We start from the raw sequence: 18,271 nt of genomic DNA on the forward strand, positions 1-18,271 counted from the left end.
GAACCAGGCCAGCAGGTACTGAGCACCAGGAGACACCTGCTGGAGTCAGATGGGAGGTGGAGAGAAAAGAGCAGGCAGAGCCGGAGATACTGCGGCTTAGTGAGTGGCAGGCTGGTTAGTGAGGGAGGTTCCCAAATCAGCCGTCAGTAACTTTGTGGAGGCTGGAGTCATAAACTGAGAAAGGAAGGATGAACAAAAAAGCAGGTTTGAGAGATGATGAGTTTGGTTTGGGAGGAAAGTGTGAGGTGGTTTGGGGGGATTTTGTCCTAGGAGCTCATCCCTACAGTTAGTATCCAAAATCACAGGAACTACTAAAAATAGGACCACTGTATATTGATCAACTTCACCTGGCTCCAAACATTGTCTGTTACATTTCACTAGTAAATTTACTCCCCAGCTCTTCATGACTTCTCTCTTCTTGTCAGACTTTCAATGGTCTCATCCCCCATCATCCCCTATATCCTCCCTCTGCAGGCAAAAATTACCTCCTACTTCATATCAAAAACACAAATAATTAGTCCAAAATGAACCATATATCTACCAGAAATTCCTTGTTTTCACTGGATCTAAAAGTGGCCTCCCCAACCCAATATCTTAAGCAGCAGGACTGTCTGCCCCCAGGCAGAAGTGAGGTAGGAGGTCAGGATTGCTAACTGACTATAGGGGGACGGATACGGGTGAATCCCAGAAGGATCCTATAGTTAAGTAAGAACACACTTAACATAAGAGCCTAAGGACTTTCTTCTCTTTATTTATTTATTTATTTTCTTTTATTTGTAATTTATTTTCACTTTTTAAAAAAATTTTATTGTATTTTTCAGTGTTTCAAGATTCATTGTTTTTGCACCATACCCAATGCTCCATGCAATATGTGCCCTCCATAATACCCACCACCAGGTTCACCCAAGCCCCCCACACCGTCCCAAAAGCACTGTTTCTCAGAGTTCACAGTTTCTCTTGGTTCATCTCCCCCTCCGATTTCCCCTAACTCACTTTTCCTCTCCTTCACCCAATGTCCTCCATGTTATTCCTTATGCTCCACAAATAAGTGAAACCATACGATAATTGACTCTATTTGACTTATTTAAATTGAAATACATTTGACACACAATGTTACATTAGTTTTAGGGGTACAACATAGTGACTCAACAGTTGTATTCATTACACAGTGTTCACCAGAGAGAAGTGTTGTCACTATCTGTCACTATACATTATCACAGTAGTACTGACTATATTCCCTACGCTGTACTTTACATCTCCATGATTTATTTAGGACTGGAAGTTTGTACTTCTTATTCCCCTGTGCCTATTTCACCCATCCCTCCTTTCCTTCCCTCTGGCGACCACCAGTTTGTTCTCTGTAGGAACGATTTCTGTTTCTGTTTGCTTGCCAGGCCCAAACTAGCTCTGTAACCTTGAAGGAGCTCTTTTACATCCAGTGAACTGTTTGACTAGGTTGTTTCCTTTAAGGTCTCTTATAGCTTTAAAACTATGATTTAGTTATGTTACGATTCCACTGAAAACATACACACTTAGAGGTGTATAGTGAAACTATACAAACTTTGAAGATCTTATTTTAGTAATTTCAACTATTCTGTAAAATGAAAGATGTTTTTCTTTAAACCCTCCTCCTGAAGGACTGAAAAGTTGGTAGTATTAGATGAATCTGTAGATGTGAATGGAGATCAAATCCATAACTTGACTAACATTTGTACAAAGCAGTGCACAAAACATTGAAAAGTTCATAGCTATAAAACCAATTTACTGATTGATGAAAAGGTCCCTCAATATGTAACCTTTAAATGTGTGACATTTCAACCAGAATATTAGGTTAGGAGTTTCAAATTTTGACTTTTCAGACACATACTGATACAAACATCTCGTATCATCACTGGTAAGTATTTTATATATATATTGATATGAGATAGTTGTGCTGTAATTTTATTCTAACTATATTGCTGTGTCAGGGAAAATAGTAATGTTCAGAGAGTTCATGAAAGATTTTTTTTAAAGTCTTACAAATAAATGTGTGATTAGTTGAAGCTGTATCAGCTGTGGAATTTAAGGCCTGCAGCTGTTGGCATGAGAAGCATCGAATGTCAAAAGAAGTTAGAGTTATGAATAAACAGAATAAGAGAAAAGGTCTTCTAAGAAGAAAAGGAAATATTAAGCATATGGATTATCATTGTACTGCTTCTCCTCTTCCAGGTGTAGTGCTAAAATACAAATTTCAAATATATAATTTAATCTTTGTTAATTCATCCTGCTCACCAGGCTATATAAAAATTAAAAAGCTTGACATTTTCTTTACATCTTATGAAAATGAATGATCTATTCTTCTTTTTAAGTAAAGATAAAAACGTCAAGATTGCTTTGTTACATTCACATCCTTTGTTAAACATAATGTAAATTTAGTTTACTGGAAAAGAACTGTTGTAATTTTAACAGGCAGAATTTATTTGCCTTCTCTTTATTAGGATGAGCATTCCCCAAGGTTTTCTTCTCAAATATTTTAAGTTTTTCTCTTAGAAAGAGGCTTAGGGACACCTGGGTGGCTCAGCTGGTTAAACAACTGTCTTTGGCTCAGGTCATGATCAAAGGATCCTGGAATCAAGTCCTGCATCAGGCTCCTTCCTACTCAATGGGAAGCCTGCTTCTCCTTCTCCCTCTGTCTGCCACTCCCCTGCTTGCGCTGTCTCTCTCTGACAAATAAATATATAAATTTAAAAAAGAGGCTTAAAGAAAGCGATTTTTAAGGAGTAACTATTAATATGATAATGTGCATTTCACTTGAGTGACAATAGTATACACTTAATACTAATTAGGTCATTAAGTTCTAAATGTTGCATGTTAATTTGAAATGATTTCCAAAAGATTTTGTCAACATTAAATTCTGCTGTAAACTAGTCTGGTTTTTCTATTCATTTAAGGTAAAGTTTATTTTAGAAAGTTATAATTACATAAGACTATCATGATTCAGGGTTTAAGTGTTGGTTTTGTAAGATTTTTTTTTTTTTTTTGGCCCACTTAGAGCTGTGTCCTGGAATTGGTGCCCAAACAATTTTAAGTGTGGTATGAGCTGTTTATGTCACTGAGTAAAATTAGATACGCCTGTTGCTAATACGAGGGGATGAAACATGAGACAAGGCCAAACACGTGAGAGCCTTTTCTTCCAGGCACAGTCAGTGAATTCTGAAGCCCCAAATCCTTCACTCATTCTGCAAGTAAGGGGAAAGTTTGAAACATTGTCTCTGATAGAGCCGGAGGACTGTAGTAATTCCCCAGTGGGTTTTTTAATACATCTAAGGTAAGTCATCAGTTTTAACTTGGATTTTATATCATTACAATGTACAACTTAAAAACCAAATAGGTACAAGATTTCTTGTTGTTTTTCTCTTTCTAGGTGGTTAAATGCTGTTTGAAATGTTGAATACATTTCTTTCAAAATGATTATATATAAGTATCAATAAAATTTAGTGTAACTTATCATTTCCACTCTTTTACTCTACTAACATGCTATGTATTTTTCCACATGATTTGTATTTCTAATGTTTTTATTTTGTAGAATTCCATGATAGCATTTCTCTGTTATGGGACATTTAATTGTACAGTGTAGTTAATCTAGATAAAATGTAATCTTTAAGATTACCTGTTTCTAATTCTGCTCTTAAACTTTTGTGGTGGAACTACATTTGCTTTACATTTTGTTCATAGTTCTATTATAGTCATTAAGCAATAGATTGAAATTAATGAGAGCAAGAGTCCCAGTCTTTTTGATAAATTGGGAATAAGCAAAAAAAAAAAAAAAAAAAAAAAGCAAATTACCAACTTTGGATTCCCAACTATTTTTGGAATAAAAAAAAAGGAAAGAATAGTTCTCTCCTAAAATCCTGGAAAAAAACAAAAAAAAAAGCAAATTACCAACTTTGGATTCCCAACTACTTTTGGAATTAAAAAAAAGGAAAGAATAGTTCTCTCCTAAAATCTGGAAAACAAAGTGTTGCTCAAAATCCGTATCAAAAAGTCAGTATAAGTAAAAGGTAAACATGTGCCAACACTTAGGCCTGCTAAGTTTTCAGCTCCTTGTGTTTCCTAATATGGAGCAGTTGGAAAACAAGTTTAAAGGGAGGCACAGAAAAAGATAATAAAGGAAAATAGAACTCAACTGGCTAGAAGATTTGCCAGCAGGATGGAGCAACTCACTAGAACAAAATGTACTATTTAGTTTTTACTTATTTTCTTGGAAACATTTTGTAGGAGTGAGTACAAAGAGGCACACTCAAGAGTTTCAAGACTAATGGTTCAAGCTGGTGTTAGTTTTATAGGTTCTAGAATTTATCTAAGGTTTTCTTTCAAACCCAAATGAAAAGTAGTATTTCAGCATATTTAAATGTCAAATTCCAAAGACTGACAAATCCAAGTTTCCAAAAGAGGCTGGCTAAGCTTGCAGTTGTAGGTGCCAAGGGCAGGCCACCCCAAAATGTAAGAGTCACTTAAGAAATAGCCAGTGAAAAAACAATCTGACCCCCCCCCCAACTCCCCTGTGTTTGTCTCCTGAAAGCCAGAAGTAAATCTCCCGTGTGAAAGGTGCCCTCCTTGTAGAGGGAGATAAGGAGACTTCCTTACCAATCTACTCTCCCAGCCCAAATTCTGTTTAGAATTCCTTACTAATGGCAGCTCCCAAACTTAAGTTTTCTTTGTCCTTTTGATAAATTGGGAATTCTTTTTTTTTTTTAAGATTTTATTTATTTATTTGACAGAGAGAGATCACAAGTAGGCAGAGAGGCAGGCAGAGAGGAGGAAGCAGGCTCCCTGCTGAGCAGAGAACCTGATGCGGGACTCGATCCCAGGGCCCTGAGATCATGACCTGAGCCAAAGGCAGCGGCTTAACCCACTGAGCCACCCAGGCGCCCGATAAATTGGGAATAAGCAAAAAAAAAAAAAAAAAAGTGCAAATTTCTGGTCCCTTTCTCTAAAAAGTATAAAAACTACCTGCCTGAGTTGTTTATTTTTCTTAAAAAAGATTTTATTTATTCATTTGACAGAGTAGGCGCGGGCACAAGCAGTGGGAACAGCAGGCAGAGGGAGAGGGAGAAGCACGATCCTCCTCGCTGAGCAGTGAGCTGATGCCGGGGTTGATCCCAGGACCCTGGGATCATGACCTGAGCCAAAGCCAGCTCCTTAAAACCAGGAGGGACAGATTTATTCTTTGGGATGCTCACTCTGGTTGCCAAGGAGAATGGATTGGGGGCATAAGGGAGGGAGGGGGTGGAGGGGTGGAGTCATGGAAAGTCTTTTTTTTTTTTTTTTTAAGATTTTATTTATTTGACAGACAGAGATCACAAGTAGGCAGAAAGACAGGCAGAATGAGAGGAGGAAGCAGGCTCCCCGCCGGGCAGAGAGCCCGACGAGAGGCTTGATCCCAGGACCCAAGGATCATGACCTGAGCCGAAGGCAGAGGCTTTAACCCACTGAGCCACCCAGGCGCCCCGGAGTCATGGAAAAGTCTTAACTGACTGAGCCACCCAGGTACCCTGGGTTGTTTCTTTAGGTCTCCACCTCATTATTGGGCCTGTATGAGCATGTAGTAAACCTTGGGCTTTGTTTTGTTTTCTGTTGATCTGTCTCATGTGAATTTAATTCTTAAACCACCTGAAGACCTTTAAAGGGTAGAAGGAAAAATCTTTCCAGCCCGACAGTGTTAAAATGACAAAAATAAAATGGCCAAATATTTCCTCTAAAATACACACTTTCTAGTCATTGCATTGTTGTTGACTATGAAAATTAAATAGTAATTGTAAATTATGAAAGGGTGTTCATTTAGTTTAATTTTGCATATTGTGTAGGACCTGTGGTTTCCCCTTTGCTCCCTCTTCTGCTTGGTTTCTCACAGACCCTGGCTGCTTCTCAAATGAGCCCAGCCCAGCAAAGGGCTAAGCCCACCATTGATATGGTTTCCTCATGGGAGGGAAGTATGACAATCCAAGTATGATTTTGCTACTTGCCTAGTCTTCAGAACCTGCCTCTATCCCTCTCTCCTTCCCTGTTGACCACCAAACAACATCCACATAGCTTCTCTGGACCCTTCGAGGCCAGATTATTTCCATGAAGTCCCCGTGAGTGTTGTGGTTTCCCTCTTCCACTGGATTTGCCATTTCAGACTGCAACTTCATTTTCAATTATATATTTGATTATACCCTAGCAAAATATATGGGAAAATTTATATAGGAGTATTTAGTAATTTGTGGATTTCCAAAAGTCTCAAGACTTCTTTCAAAATCCCTCAAACTATCGAAGTCTGCTTGACGTGGGTATGACTAGTGTGTCGTGTACCTCTGAAGAAAAAGGAGCTGGGGATGGCAAGAGGGTTTGCTTATGCCCAATGGATGTGTGCTTCATCCTAAAGCCCTGGGGTGCCATTTGAGCATTTACAACAGAAAACCAGGAGGGACAGATTTATTCTTTGGGATGCTCACTCTGGTTGCCATGGAGAATGGATTGGGGGCATAAGGGAGGGAGGGGGTGAGGGGGTGGAGTCATGGAAAGTCCAGAGACCGCTTCTGGGGAGGACTAAGGAATGAAGGGAGAAGCAGCAGGAAGAAGCCATTGCCGTGGAGATGGATACCTTGAAACCAAGCCTCACTTTTGTCACTATTTGAACTCTCTTTTGCACATTCTCAATTAGTTTTATTTGTGAAATTACCCTGAAAAGCATACTATCAATGACAAGGCAGTGATTACTAGTTTAGCCTGTGGAGTCAGAGTGCCACTTTCTAGCTGTATGATCTTGTTGGTGTGAATTGCTTAATTATCTGCAGCCTCAGTTTCCTCATTTGTAAAAACAAGAATAATCAGTTTCTACCTCCTGATGTTATAATGAATATCAAATTCAGATCATACAAAACATGTAGAAAGTGTCGGACTTCTTGGTAAACAGTATCTCTTCTCACCCTCCTCCTACCCCCATGCCTCCTCCCCGTCACTACCAATAATGAGGAAACACATAGTCTCTTATTCTAGACCCCCACTGACAGGGAGGTCAGGGAAAAACCTCAGAATGGCATCAGGATTTCTAACCTGCTTCTCCTGGACCCCCAGCAAGGAACCATGAGCCCTCTATAGAAGATAATAGACTGAGCCCTCTATAGAAGATATAGAAGATAATAGACTGAGGCTCTTACTCCAATAGGGAATATTCTCCTCATCCAGTCAGGGCTCCTTAGAAGGAAATGCACCCTCCAGAAAAAAAAAGAAAAAGAAAAAGAAAGAAAGAAAGAAAAGAAAAGAAAACCCTCTCTGATACTCTCACTAATTTACTAGAAATCTGTGGTGCCTTTAGTAGTTCTGAAGGAGAAAAAAAAAAAAAAAAACTCAGCTGACTGGGTTTCCTGTGAACATTTTCCTTTCAGAAAACATTTTAGATCTTAATGAAAATTATTTATAAAATATTCTAAAATGTTGATCTTAGTAAAACATAGAAGTATGCTGTTCCTGTACTGACCAACATTTAAATATCACTTTAAATCCTCACGTTTCAATTCTGAAGAAAAGGTGTCTACAATGATAGAAGTGAATCATGACCTTGAAGTTCTCTGAAACTTCTTAACAAACTGTCAAAGCAATCAGAAAATTGCATATACACCACATTTGATAAGAACCTTAATTAGGTCTACCTCAAGAATTCCTTTTTGTCCTAAACCTTTCATATGGAGACTTGTAACTAAAAAGAATCTCCTCTTGGTTGATACATTTAAATAACTTTCTTTTCTTAAAATTTGTCCTTAATTTTGTGTGGATATTTTACAGAGTTAAAATTTAGTCAAATGCTATTTTTAGGGACTAGGCAAGCTGAGGTTTTAAGGGGAAGGGGTTATAGAGCTGCTTTGTGTGAAATTTTCAGTTCAGTTATAAAAGTCCAAAGACTAATGGTGTAATGACAGGTACTTTTATTCGGTTTAGCCAAATGCAGCCTCCATGTGTAACTTTAAGAATATTCTGAACTCTAACTTCCTTTGTAAATAATGTCAAATTTAAAGAGTTATGTCTATACTAGGATGGACTGAGGTCCCCTCTCCCCCTCACAGGGCTGGCACAGGGGACAGGCTACGAAATGGCTAGGAAGTGTTTGCAAATTTCTCTGGGGCATTGCCCACATCTTTATGTCCAGCTTCTTCTACTACCCTAATCAGCTGCTCTCATTGCCTGACATATGCCTCTCAGAGAACATTCCCTTAATAAATTACTTGTATGAGCATCCTCACCTCAGGTTCTACGCAGGGAACCTGACTTCAGGTGGAGGAAGGTGAGCAATGTTCTACTGAGAACTCCATCGGCGTAGGCATGCTGTAGATATGACTGGCCACCTGTTAAAATCCCGATCTTTCCAGGAGCAATTGTTTAGATAGGCTTCCCAGGAAACACTCTGAGCTGGAGATTTGCATGCTAGTTCATGAGAGAACATCTTTAGTAAAAACACCTGTAGGAAACCGAAGGCAGCCAAATTGGGCAGGATGATTGAATGGAATGGCAAGGTAGTTGTGACGCAACTGGGATGGCCCTCAGAGTTGTCCTGGAATTGAGGAAGGTGCCTGGGCCTTCCGCATCCCTGCTGTAATCAAACAGGGGATGTGGGACACACTGTAGGTGGGATGGTGGGGCAGCTCTCTGCCATCAAAAGTAATTCTCATCATCAGTTGTCACTCCTGACAACTGAAGGAATGAGGGCCTTGGTTCTGGGGTGACCAGGGTGTCACACCACTGTTGTTCACCCTGGTACCACTTAGATTACTTCATGTAATTCGGGACTAGCCCACTCTTTACCCAAGATTCTAATCAGTCTCTTGCCCTGAGGAAACCACTGAAGAAACATCAGTGGGTGAACCACAGGCTCCGTGGCTACAGTTGGTCTCTGGATGGCAACTGATACTCACCATCTCTCCTCCTGCCCTCACCCCAACCACCCATTCATTCCCACCTAATACCTGTGTGGGTCTACGTAGCCAACCTGCTGTGATGAGCCTGATATTCAGCTCTGAAGTGTCTGAACCATTGGTCATCATGCCCTGATTTATCAGCCTTTGTGTGAGCACTTGTCTGTTTACTATCAAAATGGTCAAGGAATACCAAGAAATCCTCTGTCCTTCACAGACATTCTTTTGAGCCAGGAATGCTGCATCCTTTCCTTCTAACTGCTGTCTTGATATAAGGGCCTGAAGTGAATGGATGGTAGCTTGAAGATTAATGGGACTCACATTGTCCTGGTAGGAGTATTTCCCACTGGGAACAGACTTCTAGATCCACAGAGCCCATAGTTGTGGAGATGGGAGGCACCCCATCTGGGGTGACCACCTGGATCACTAAAAGTGATGGTAAGAATGACAACTCTGGATCTCACCCTTGAGGATGCAGTACCACAGTGATTGCTGATAGGGGATATACAGACAACATCCTGAGGCATTGCCCACACTCACAAGGAATCTTTGAGCTACAGCCTCAACAACAGCCTCCAAATGCTGTCCTATCCCCTTCTCAAGCCAGCAGCTAGTAGCTTCTTGTTTATACAATCAGTGATGAGAACAGTAGACCCATTTCCAAGTGCCACAGTGCCTTTGTTGTGAAGTGGATCATTTGATTTGTTGAAATGTCATGGAGAATCCCATATCAATGGATCCAACATTTGTAAGTCCTCAGATAGTGATGCTTGCCACAGCCATGCAGGCAAAAAAAGAAAAGTGCATACCCAGCCTAGGAATCAGTTTTAGTCAAAATAATTGTCTGCCACTGAGTGGCTGTTTAGGCATGTCAATGGATGGTGCTATATCAAGGTTCAGTGTTGGTGTCTGTTGTTGACAGTTTAGACACTCAATAGTGGCAGTAGCTAGATCAGCCTTGCTGAGAGGCAGCTTTTGTTGGGCCCATGCTTGGCCTCTGTCCCTACTACTATGGCCATCTGGGAGCACTGGGGGGAGAGGGGTGTCGGCTGGTGGAGTCATTCTGGTTATTTGGTGCCTTTTGCACATCTCTGGAAGATGTTAATATATGAAACAAAAATCTTTGCTCTTTGTACCCTTGAGTTCCACCCACAAACTCTTTTCCAGATCTCCTTGTCTTCCCTTTTCCAGACTTCCCCTTCTAGGTCCTGATGAACTGACCAAGCCATTCACCTCCATCAGTGAGACTGTATATATTCCAACCTCAGCTGATTTGTGTTTCCACAAAAAGTGGATGAGCAGGCACACTGCCTGAAGCTTTGTGCTTTGGGAAGATTTCCTCTCGGCGCCTTGACTGGGCTGTGGTCCACAGCAGGCCTTTCGTGGCTTGCACTAATGTATTGAGCCAACCCACCCCAAAACCAAGTTTGGCCTTTTTCCTCCTCTATAGGCTGGTCATAAGGGACACCCCTCAATGGCCAGGGGACTGGGATGGGGGAGAGGTGGTGGGTGACATAGAGCAATGAGCCACTTGTGTAAGTAGCCTACGTGTGCCCTCTGCCTAGCCCTCACTGTCTAGGAGAAAGTTCTAACTTTCAGGAGATTGCTCCTGGCTCCTGACCTTGTTATGTTTGGTGTCAGTCTAAGAAACTCGGGTCATGATGGGAAATGCAGGCCACATAGCTGCTTGGTGTCTCGTGGTCAGATGCCTTATCTGCACAAAGGCCCAGGAGTATTTAGAGAAATGTTTTTCTAATGGCATGTAATTCGCTGCCACAAATGGCATGGCCTTATTCCAAAATGCTAGAGGTCTGTATTGTAAGAATAGAAAAGGTTTACCCTTTCCTCGTTGTATGGTAGCCCAATTGCATGGCCTTGGGCTCTGCTAGAGCAGGGCTGTCTGAGTCCTTGCTCTGTACTCTTTTCTGGTGTTGCTGGCACCTCCTTCTGGGGACTCTTCATTCAAGGGTTTCCAGGTTTGGAACCTGAGCAAAGAGTTGTGATTTTTATAGGGATCCTGATCATCCATCCTTGAAGTCTCTTCATTGCATAGATGGAGAGACCTCTCTTTGTGGTTGCCCATCTATCTTCATCCTCTTCAACTAGTCTGGCACATCTGGCTTTTGTCTTTCACTATTTAAGCCATCACTTTCTCCAAGCTTTTGAGGGCCAACCTAGCAGTGTATTAATGCCACCTTCCAACACGCTTGCCATTTGTTCTTAAGTTCTGTATCATTGGAGGATGCTCTAATACCAAATGCTTTTCTTTGCCCACTTTGTATCTTCCTTGATCCATCCCCCCAGGAATCAGTTCCAGATACACTGTCACCTGCTGTCACCTGCTGGATAGGGCCTTCTGGCCCTTTGGAGATAGTCCCTTTATTCCCTTATCAGGTCCTACCTTTCCCTGCCTGGTTATGTGAGTGATCTAACCCCAGCTCTTGGTCAGCTGGCCAGGAGAGAACAGGTGAGGTGGAATGCTGTGACATCACTTCAAGTGGGAGGGAGGGATGGGCCTCTCTACAGACCCAGACATTCCAGGGACATCTAGAGTTTCCAGTGCATCTGAGTACATTGGCTCAGATGTCTCATTCCACGTCTCAAGGCTCCACTCCCACCCTGTTGGGGTCCTGGTTCCAACAGAGCAGCCCTCTCTGGGTTGAGAATTCAGGCTTCTTTGGTGCTCCGCAACTCTTAACAAAGGCTGGATCCTCTCCTCGCTCTACCCTTCAGTTACAGGGAGTGAGAGTCTCTTCATCAGCTGCCAGAGAGGCCCTCTGATTTTTTACAGTTACCAGAAACAGGACCCTGGCTGCCAGTGATTGACAGGTGATCCAGCTCCAAAATACCATTTTAGATTCGCTTCCCCAGATTATGTCTGGCCTCCAACTCTGCTACCTGTGTTTTGTCAGGGACAGGGACATGGGACAGGACTAAGGGAGGGCAGGAGACTTAGATTTGTATAGAGGAAGCTCATTAGGCAATGTTTTTAGGACGAACAGCTCTGCAGGAGTGGAGGAAGGAGAAAGGGGCAGAGGAAGAAGCTCCACTGTGGTATAGTACAAACAGAAGCCTCTGTGATCCTGGGGATCCAGGGCTGGCTAGGGAGAGACAAGGGGTGGGGGTGCTCTCTGGAGTCAGACTGACCCTTCAGAGAAGATGCGAATGAAGGCAAGGGCCAAGCCCTCATGCTGCCAGACTGAGCAGTCCTTAGTTGCCCTGGGAGGGCCATCACTTCGGATGAGTCCTCCCTCTCCAACCAAAGACAGTTCTAGGGCCAGGACTCAGGTGTGCATTATGCGCAGGAAGCGGTCCTGCTAGCCAGGGGAATGAGTCTCTTGGTGACAAGGGGAAGTCTGCAGGGCGCACTATAACATCTACCAGAGTAATCTTCAGGTTTTGGACACAAATTTTTAGAAAATAATTTTCTTTCTTAACTTGTTTTATAGGTATAACCAAAGTATAATCCAGTAGAACAATTTAAAACTAGCATTAAGTGGAGAATTGATCTTGGCATTATATTCATCCATTTGGTCATCAGATATTGCCAGTGTTCTAGGCAGTGAGACTGGCCAAGAACTCACTGGGGGGAAAAGACCCTGCCCTTGTGGATATGGGGCAAATGATGTGGGAACATGGATGCAATATTTTTGGGATGTTGAGTAAGATAGGAAACTGGAGACAGGAGAGAACACTTCGTATTTCAGATGAGTTTGCTTGGGTTCTTAAGTATGGGAATAAGATAAAGCTACCACAGAACTACCAGGATATTTCCACCTTAAATAGGGACTGATGTCAACTAATTATCACTTTACTCTCAATACAGACAAATTAGAGGTCATTATTATTTTGGTGACTATTTTTGATTAAATCATTATGTTATCAAAACATTTTAAGGGAACAAAGCCATAAATATTCCATGGAAAATACATAAATGAATCATTCATATAATAATTCTAATAGGTATTTGAATTTTGATTGATTCTATTAATAATATAGAGCTTTTCTGATATGATATGAGTTGTACCTATAATAATAGTTTCTAGAACCTTGTCAAGGTGTGGCACCATGACATTCTATAAATATATATCCTTCTCCATATATATATGGGCTGACTTCAAAGTGCAAAGACCATGGATTTTATACTTAGGATATAATAACAGCGAGTATAACACTGCTAATGTTTATTCAATGTGCTAATCATTATTCTAGGAACAGTGCATTTTCCCTTTGGAGCTATGATGGCAAATTTCAGGGAAATAAACGCCTCCACATATATAAAATTAATTAATATATTTGGGGATATTTCAGAGCAAATGTTATGAAGTTAACTGGATTGATTGTGAATGTTAGGTGTTCAGTGATATAAAAATGGCTTGTTTGGAATAATGATAGTAGTCAGAGCCATAATAACTTTCATGAGGCTTACAGTTCTCATGACATCAAATACATGTGATTCACCAATAAGCCTTGCATTCCACCTGTTGTGAGAAAGACACCAACAGGTACAGGCATTAGGTGGTCCTTAAGAACTCTGGGAATCTCCATTTAAGAATTAGGGAACTTCAAAGAAAACTATTACTTTACCCATGATATTAGGAAAGCATTTATAGGTTAGGACACCAATAAACAATAGCCCAGTGAAAACTTTGTGTTCAAAGAAAAAAAACTTCTTGAAAAACTACACAATTAAGCTGTTTAGTGATCCTTATATAGTCTACATGTTTGTGGGTAGTTTCTGAGTGATTTGACAAAACACAAACTCAACAGTAAGAACTTGGGGGAAGAAAAGATAACCATATACTGTTTCCTAAAAGACTACATGTTGCATCAAAAAATAAATCCTAATGTTCACTTTCAACCATCAAAATCAAAGAAATATATATATATTAAAGATAAGCCACAATCAAATAATAATCATGCCTTTCTCCCTCACTTTCATTCAGGAGTCTTAAATTGTAAGGAACTAAGAGTCTCCCAGTAAATCTTGTCCATGATTTCCCCGGAGCTTTAGTGGGATCACAGGTTGGAGCAGAATTTAGGGAAGGAATACCAGTGTGAAGAAGAGAAGATAAAACAGCAAGGGGAACTCCAATCTCCAGCGAGCAAATGCAGGGGTTAGAAAGAAATGTGGGTCTATGGGCTGTACCTCATAGACAGAACCAGATGCCAAAGCCCCACATCCCTGTCAGAAAGCTCTTCAAACATACTCCACCAAAAGTCAGAACGTGTCCTGAGACCAAGGTGATCAGGAGTCTCTGCTGTGAGGAGAAGCCTCCAGGGCCTGATGTGTTGACCAGTTGACAGAACTGATCATCACAAAGTTTTCGTCCTAGAACTAAGTAAGAAATATCTTTAGAACTCAGTCTGGTTTGTATGAAAGCAAAGGAAAATACCTAAGCTTCAGTAGTTGAAAAGCAAAAGTAGAAACTGTACTCTTCAGCTACTATTCTTACTCCCAAATCCAACTCATTTATCCCATCAGGGTAGAACTTTATATGATCTTGACCCTTAAAATGAGCTGTTCAGACACAAAGAATGCTTATGATTAACATTCATGCTAGCAAATGGAGTCATACGCAGGGTCGCTGAGATGTGAAATGAGGGAAGTGTCAGCCTATGAATTATGACATATGCATCAGTCATCTCATTATGCCAGTGAAAGGGTCTGGAAAATAATGTGTAAATCTATCATTTCCCCCGTTTGTTTGATATGTTCCAGTTCTTTTCCTAGCTATTCATGAAGTTGGTAGGATCTCAGTTAAAGAATGAGTAAGAGAGATAATAGGATGTCTGGATAAAGATGGAATGGCTTACATTTGCAGTCATAACGCTGTTTCCTACACATGGAAATCTATTCCATGAATACATTACAGATGAGAATATATTTTATTTGGCCTGCCTGTAACAATTACATATAATCAAGTGCTTGCTCTGTTGCTGGTACTAGGTGCTGGATATATAACTGAACAAAGTATCCTTCTTGCCCTCTTGGAGATAAGAGTCTAAAGAGGAATAGATGATACAAAGTAAACAAATAAAGGTATCCTTATCCACCCTGAGAAATACTATGAAAGAAATGACCAGGACTCATTTGTAAATTAGGACAGGACAGAAGATACACGGAAAGGGGGGGTGCTCATGGAAGACCATTTAAGTCAAGACAGAATTGGCTGCACAAAATTTGGTCAGACCAAATTTTCAGTCAGAAGGAACAATATGTACAAAGGCTATGAGATAGAAAGAGCTTATTCTGTTTGAGAGGTGGAAGGAAACCAGTGCTGAGAAGGGCAGAGTGGGATGAGATGGGACTGGGGAGGCCAGACACACCAGTGGAGTGGAGCTTAGTATGAAATGCAGCGGGAGGCCACTGAGTGACCTTCAACAGGGAGAGGGGGTTCGCTTTTGGGCTTCCAGCAACTCCTCAGTATAGCATTTTGTTAACATTTCCTTAGCTCTCACTGCAGCCAACTACTAATTTGTCTCTCTCCACTTGATGTACATGTACTAAATCAGAGGTTAATGGTAGGTATGAATCATGCCAAGAAGTGGGGCGTATTTGGTACTGGATAACATCTGGTTCCAGTTAAGAAGCTAGGTCTTCATCATGAAACTTGAGTGAGCACACTTCTAATTGGCATGAATACTGTTCTTGCTCAATCACTGTTCTGTGTCTGATCTCTGCCAACTTCAATTTCTGTATGTTAATATTACTTCTTAGACAAACACTATATAATGACACTGTAAAAGTCTGACTTCTGAGTTTATTTAATAAAAACAAGGATAAAACACTGAGAAAAGTATGTTTGAATTGCCCACCTTTATAAACCTCCACTGTTTTAAAATAAGCTTACATCTGAACTATGAAACAAAATATGATATTTAAAATCACAGTTTTATTACCTAACATTTGTATGACTGTGGGTTTGAGGTTTTCTTTTTCCTTAAAGTCATTTGTTCATTTAAATACAAGTTTTTTCCCTGTTTAGGTCTCTCAGCTACTTAAGGGGCATTTATTCTCTTGGTTTGGTGTATTTTGTAAAGAATTTTTCTTAAATGGCAGAGTTGCCATTTTATTTTAAAAGTCAGTACTATTGTAAAGAAGAGAGAACAATCTGATCACCCTTCTTATGTGGGTGTGTATGTGTATTTATCATATGGGAATATAGGTATAAATGATTATAACTTTGGATGAAATTTGTAATTATTACCCATGTACTTTGCTGTATTTGGGTGTCCAGTGCTGAGCAGCTTGACTGAAAGATAAAGCAGATCTATTCTTAAAGTTATTTTTATCATCCTAAAGGTAGTCATAAAGTTAGGGTGAGTATAGTAAATTTATTACTAGCTTTAGTATTATTGAAAGAATATATGTATCAAAAGATAGATTTGTATAAATTCTGTAAATCTGAAAAAATAGAGAAAAACATTTGGGAAATGCAATTTTCAGAAAAAAGTGTAGGGGAAATTATTATTAACCATTTTTAAATTTTACTTTTTTCTGTGCATTTACATTTTAATATGTATTTCAGTATTCTTTTTCATTTAATACTCTATCATTAACATTTCCCTTGGATATTGTTTCATGTCCAACAGTTAATTCTGTCATACTATAAGAATCCAATGGATTCCTTCCTTTTCATCATTTATTGTCCAGTTTTTCACTATGATAGATTGTGCTGCAACACATATCCTGAAACATCCATCTTCATTTTCATTCCTAATTTTCTTTGGACTAAGTTTCCAGAATTAAAATTACTTTGTTTGTTTGAGGTCCTTGGTACATGGTGCCAAGTACCTGTCTAGAAGGCTCATGTTCACTTTCAAGCTCACCAGCAGAGGGGTACCATGCTCATTTCTCAAACACTTTGCTACTATCGCTGTTTAAATCTCCCTTAGTCTTTGCAAACAGCTCCAGCACTTGTGTTTATCTGCATTCCCTTGGTTCACAGTGAAAAAGTTGAACTTTTTTACTATGGGTATTGTTCGTCATTCATGGTTCTTTGGTGTATGTGCATGGTTTTGTTCCAGTGTTATTGGATTATTTGTATTTTTTTAATGGTAACATCCTTATCTTTAAGACAAAAGTTTTCTCCAACTTATTATCAACCATTGAATTTTTCTTGGGGCAGACTCCTCCCCATTACTCTTTGTTTTCCTAACCATTTGCACCTCATCAGAGTGATGTGAGTTAAATGCAAACAGGGAGGCTGGAAATAGTGAGAATTAGCTAATTAACATGGGAATTAGCTATCTTTTGGAAGTCAAAAAGCAAATGGAAGGAGAACTCTTCCATCCCATGGTTCTCAGTGAGAGCATGACCTAGTCCCCTTTAACTGATAGGCACACTAACTTCCTCCTTCCCTGGAAGAGTGTCCCATATATAATGGATATCTCTTGTTTCTCACTTTTTATTTACTCATTTATCACCTCTCTGTGGGGGCTTGTTTTAGACTTCGTTCTCCTTTCTCTATTTGTCCTTTTGTCATGATCTCATTTTTCATACTGAAGCAAACTGCTTTCAAACTATGCTTCATATCCAGTAAGTGACCCTCTCTATACATTCATTTGTCCAATGCAGACTCAGTGATTGCCTGTTACGTGTGCATGACTCCTTCTGGTCATGTTTATGCAGTCTTGCTATTGACCACTCTTGTGAGCTGCCTTGTCATTTTAATGGATAATGTAACATGATAGTATATGCTGCATGATAAGAAATTCTGCTACTTGGACATCAGAGCTATATTTTATGATACGAAAAGCAATTTTGAGACTGTAAAAAATAATTTTCTTGCAGTTTTTCAATTGACATGATGGGTGCTATTAGAGGTTTGGAAAGCACCCCCAGTCAGCATGCCCTGTGGCCTGGCAGGACGTAACTCAAAGCAGAGTTCCATCGCTAACACTCAGATGAATCTCCCTTGGAGAAATGAAAATGGCCAGGAGGGAGCTGTGTGCATTAGACCTCCTTCACCCCTTCCTCGTGGTTATGGCAGCAATCGGAATCATCTGTGTATGTTGGAATGAGTGTGATCATCAAGCCGCGACCCCAGTCCTTGTAATACATTTCATAGTCTTTGGTTTTCGCTTTATCCATTATTGCATAATGCACTTCTGATTTTACTCTGTTATCAATAGAGCAAAGAATTTGTGTGAACCAAATCCAGTGGCATTTCTTCATACTTCCTTGTGAAGTAGTATGTTATCAGATTTTGCAACTGTTACATGTATGCTTGTAAAGAATATGCACTTTCCAGTTGGGCTCTATACACATCCATTTAAACACTTTTTAGTTGTATTTTTGAAGTTTTATATAGTGCCATTCATTTTAGAGGGCTTGA

The 18,271-nt window shown here is 40.1% G+C and overlaps 1 protein-coding gene across 2 annotated transcripts in view; it reads left to right on the forward strand.

Moving 5' to 3' along the window:
• The first annotated feature begins 3,045 nt into the window (after window positions 1–3,045).
• The window catches only part of SGCG (sarcoglycan gamma), a 139,272-nt gene continuing 124,046 nt past the window's right edge, over window positions 3,046–18,271 (forward strand). The window contains exon 1 of one of the 2 annotated variants that reach the window (XM_044249413.1): window positions 3,046–3,307. The gene's annotated coding sequence lies outside the window, so the exon portion shown is untranslated. The remainder of the gene's footprint in view (window positions 3,308–18,271) is intronic. The other variant, XM_044249412.1, reaches the window with a different exon arrangement.

This window comes from Neovison vison, chromosome 5 (genome assembly GCF_020171115.1).
Source record: "Neovison vison isolate M4711 chromosome 5, ASM_NN_V1, whole genome shotgun sequence".
NCBI classification, from domain to species: domain Eukaryota; kingdom Metazoa; phylum Chordata; class Mammalia; order Carnivora; family Mustelidae; genus Neogale; species Neogale vison.